Below are 5279 nucleotides of genomic sequence, written 5' to 3'. Positions count from 1 at the left end.
CATGTCGATTCTTGTGCCAAAGCTTTGGAAGAACTGCCCTCCTCAGCCCCACTGTCCAGAAATACTTAATCAAGAAGGGACTTGGGCACAAACTGCTCCTGTTGACACTCAGTGTAGCACCACAGTGAATCGGCTTCATGAATCAACTTCTAAATATTGATCTGGAGGAGCAAATAATGAAAAATACAGATGTTTCCTTAGTTACAGAGAGTTTAGACTAGAAACAGGCAAGTATCTCATTATAAGATATTTTAAAATACCAGTTCACTAAGAAAGCATAATTTAAATCCCTAATTGGCTGTTTGTAGTAGTGATCCTGGTAAAAAAAAAAACCTGGATGAGAAACTTGACAACCTCTTGAAACTTGGATTATTTTTGAAAATTGATCTACCTGAGGCATTTTCAGTATAAGCAGCACAGAACTGCAGAGCCCTGCACAAAGCTAAAACCCTTCTAAAAATTGCAAAATATTTGTATCGCAAGATCAGTTTCATTAAACCTGTCACAGGACTCTTGACTTGCCTTCCTTCAACAAACGAGCACATCCACATTTGCCTAATGAGTTCCACATTTCTATTTCTGAACAAAATAATGGGAACTTGCAATGCAAATCAGCTTGGGAAGAGGGTTTGCATTAGTTAATCAAGAAGCATGAGGGTTTGTCCACCAGACTGATAACCCATTCTCCAAACGCTAAGAGTATATTCCCATTATCCAACACCTTCTACCTGTGCTGAAACACACATGTCTGAGATGAGGGAATTCTGAGAGCCAGCCTGACATCACTTGTTGTATATTCTTTCTCCTGAAGAATGCCTGTGTGGCGGTGATTTGTGTGGAACAGGGAAAAAGTACATTGGAAGAAGACTCAGAATCTCTCAGGCCCACATCAGCACTCCCTTTCCATGCTCTCCCAACAGTGTCTTTATTTAATGCTGTGCCTTGATTTAACTCCTGGCTTTTCTATTCTTTGTGTTTCATGCTCTATATAAGAACACTTCTGATTCCAAGAAAGGAAGCGATTTGTGTGGCTAAACATTGCCAGAGACCATCATCCCTCCACAAATCTTTCAGTTTTTATGGCATAATAGTTTCATCAAATAAACAGCATCCTAAAGAACTACTGAAAATGAAGCTTCTATTTCTTCCTGTGAAGCCATAAAGTTTGGTAAGTCATGCTGAAAAAATTCCCTGTAGTATTTACCTCTCAAACCCAATACTAAACAGACATTCTTTAAATACAGACATGGGACACAAAAGGTGTTTTTTCTAAAATAGTCTATTTTTACCCAGTCAGTCACTGTTGCTATAGGAGAGAACACATACACATAAAAAGAAAAGTCTACTGAAACTTCAGCTGAGCTTTTGACTTCAATCTATTATTTAAAAGCACAAGATGTTAAATATGAAGCTGCTTTAGCAAAGTACCTTTTCCAATCAAAAACACTTCTTTTCTTGGTTTGTTAATACCTCAGACACTCATTATAAAGAGGTCACACAGTAAGTTATGCTTCATTTTACACTCAATTCAGCAAATTATTGCACTGCCTGCTTTGGAGCTCATGCCTTAATGCCATCACATGTGTCCTTCTGGCACAATGTCCACTGAAATGTCTGTAACACTGGCTTGTTTGTTAAAGCAAAACCCACGCTGCATTAAATGGAGGTTTTTCTATTAAACATGAGACTGTGCTGGACGTGTTTGTGTTTGCCACATCTTGCCCCAACACCCGAGTGTCACCATTGTCAGATCTCATGTGACAGCTGTTCATCCTTGCAGACAAGTCCATGGGGTTCATTTCAATTTCTAGCACACATTCCGCTTGTCCCTCGCTCTTCCATCCTTGTAAAATTTTCAAGACATTTTTATTGGAACACATGCAAGGAATGGGAACCAGGCATGGCTTTACAGCATCCAAGGGGGATCCTAAATGCTCAAAAAAAATCTAACACCAATCTTCTTAAAGAGCTTGATCCACATCCCAAGTCAGCGCTGAAGTGCTTATCCCAGTGAAAGCTGGATCATGCCAGGAGGGCACAGTGTCACAACCATGGGAAATCCCAGTCTAAACCCCACAAGTTGCCTCTTTTGCTCCCATTTATTTGCATGAGCAGAACAGGGACTGCTCCTTAGCCACCTGGGACAGTCTGTTCCCAGGGTTTACCTTTCTTCCAGAGCAATGAGCACACCTCGTCAGACAGCACAACAACTCCTCCACTCATCCAGCATGGAGCCAGTTTTGCCATTGAACCACCAGCACCAATAGTTAAGCATGGAAAAAGATACCAAATATCTTATAAACTTATCTTCATCCAATTATTTAAGAAAATGCATTTCACATCTCACTGGGTAGGAGCTGGAAACCCCACCTGTGGCCCTCTACTCAAAGTATTCCTTTGAGTCTGGAAGCACCTGTGAAAACTCTTCAATTGTCAGGTTAGAATAGTCTAAGAAATGGAAATACATCAGTAATGTTGATAAAAATCAGCAGTCAGACAAAGCTTTGGGAAAACAAGAAATATTGTAGCACCATGAAGAAAAAGCAATTAATTTTCATCACGTTATTTAGCATTCTGCAGGGACAGTGCTGGAAAATGCTTCCCTAATGAGCTAAGAACAGCATTTTTAACTCTTCCACGATTTTTCTGGCTTTTGCTCAGCACCAGCACATAGCCTTGAACCCAGAAGTCTGCATTTAGCCCTTTCTCCTGGGAAATGCTGGCCAAGAGGACACCAGGCACTGCACTTGTGCTCAGAACACCAGTCAAGCATAATTCAGCATTGGTTCAGGTGTTGGGTTTTGGAAGCCTGGAGTCCCACACAAGTTCTAAGCATCATGAGTCCTAAAATCTATGGGGAAGTAGCAAAAAAGCAAAGGATTTGTGGTCAAAGTCTCATGGTGATACAGTTGTCGAAACAGGCATTGCAGCTTGTTTGCAGTTTCTCCAGGGGAGCCAGAGCAGGGCTGTCCAGAGAAGCCGTGGCTGCCCCTGGATCCCTGGCAGTGTCCAGGGCCAGGTTGGACAGGGCTTGGAGCAGCCTGGGATAGTGGGAGGTATCCCTGTCCATGGCAGGGGGTGGAATGAGATGAGCTTTAAGTTCCCTTTCAATCCAAACCGTTCTATGGTTCTCTGACCTTTCCTGTGGATGGCTCACCAAAGCTACCACGAACTAAGACAAGCTCAACTGAAGAGTAAAACCTATAACGTAAATGCACAGCATTAGAACTATCATTTTTTCCAGTGCTCTCAGTTACAAGACTTACCTCTTTGGTTTTCACACCAGTTAAAGCAGACATCCAGAATTTAACTGAGAGTAAAATGAAGACAAGTATCTTATTTTAATACCCCCATATATAACTTTATTTCACTGGTTTCAACACTTTCTTTCCATGGGTTATGAATCTATATAAAGATGAAGATGAGTAGAAAAAATATCAGATCCTTAAGTATAGAATAGTTTTCTCTATTTTTTTATCATGTTTCTAAACAGGATGTATTTTAAATATTTGGTCAATGACTTACTTTCTCTGCAATTTACTGACAACATTCAACACTAAAAAAAACGTATTTTGACAAAAATCAGAGAACATAGAACATGTAATTTCACTTTATGACAACTTGTCTCAATTTTTTTCTCTAGCTTAGAGTGTGATTTACCTGCAGCTCCACATCAGATGGATAATGTGCTGAAGTACAAGCACACAGCACTGATAAAACTGTAGCTCATATAATGTTACTTTCGGAGGCAACAAAAATTTTCACCGTCAAGTCATCTGCATTTTGCTGTAGTCTAGAAACTCCTGAAAAACAATAAAGATGATTTGTGAAAAAATACTTTCCTGGAAACAACAAACAGGGATGGAGACCCATTTTTACTTCATGCAGGAGAAGGTGAGCTTCTTTCTTAAGAGTACCTACAGGTCAGGAATTCCGATTTGGACACACACCAGAGCCAACGCTTTATAGGAGCTATGCTAATACTAAAAAGGACCAACATCTCCCTCAGAATTTCATTTTTCATTCCTCTATTGCAATTACAAACACTAATAATTTTTTGGCTACTTTCCATTTGCAGTAGGTGAGTAATTAAGTGCTTATTACCTCAATAACAGTTTACACCTGCGTGCTGATGGGGGCATTCCTCTGAATCATTCCGAGAGAATTTTTTTCCCCAGTTTTGCTATTCCTATGGGGATTTTCTTCCCTCTAACCACACCATTATCCTGCACATAATTCACTTTCCAAATCCACCAACAAATCCCAGACAATCACCTCAAAGCTCTGAGAAAATTCGACAGCCCCCGCCCTCCCTTATCTTCACCTGAGCCACCCCGGGGAGCGACACAGAGGGCAAAAACGAGAGGGGAAGGGGGAAAGCGCTACCCGGCTGTTTTTATTTAAACCTCTACAGAAACACACCTGGAAAAGAGTTTAAGGAAAAGGAGTCTCAGCATCTGCCCCCGTCTTCCCTGAGGAGCCCCTCGCACCGGCCCGGAGGCGGGAAGGGCCGCGCGCGCACCTGAGGGAGGCGCGAAGGGGAGTTATAAATGCGATAATAATACCAGAGATATTCGGGTCCCTTCTACGCCGAAGGCTGATGCGATTTTTGGGGGGGTTTTTTGGTTTTGTTTTGTTTTATTGTTTTTTTGTTTTTTTTTTTTTGTAATCAAATTAAAATTCCAAAAGGTTTTTTTTTTTTTTTTTTTTTTTAAAAAAAAAAAAAAACCCCAAAGGTTTTTTTTTTTTTTTCCTGTAACCAGCGAATTAAAACTCCCCTCAGGAGCTGCTCGCGCCGGCTCGTCACCCTCACGCACCTGAGGAGCGGGAAGGAGCGCGAGCGCGCGCCTGAGGGGCGGGCGGCGGGAAGGGAGGTCGGGGGAGTGAGGAATGCTAACGACAGTAGAGGTAACACGAAAGGCCTAGAGGGAGTCTTTACAAAAAAAGTTAGAGTTCAACGAAGTTATTCCGGCTTCCCTATAACCACCAACAGTAACTTCTCTCAGCAGCTCCCCGTGCCGGCTCGTTACCCGCCGCCCGGGAGCGACGAGGGGCGGCCGCGCACCTGAGCGGCCGCCTCCGATCACCAACACCGGCCGCGACCTGCTCCCCGCCGCCTCCCCGGGGGGCAACGCCTTCCGAGAGCCCGCACAGCTGGGGGACGCGGGCAGCCCGGGGCCGTTCCCCACACAGCGCGGCTGCAGACGCGGCCACGCTCCCGCACCCCGGCCGGGTCTGGCTGCGCCTGCGCGCCGCCCTCCCGCCGCTGTTCCGAGGCG

This window comes from Corvus kubaryi, unplaced genomic scaffold, assembly GCF_017639235.1.
Source record: "Corvus kubaryi isolate FWS band 111438036 unplaced genomic scaffold, C.kubaryi_AGA036_p1.0 37395, whole genome shotgun sequence".
In the NCBI taxonomy this organism is placed as follows: Eukaryota; Metazoa; Chordata; class Aves; order Passeriformes; family Corvidae; genus Corvus; species Corvus kubaryi.
Note: the sequence above shows the minus strand (reverse complement) of the source record.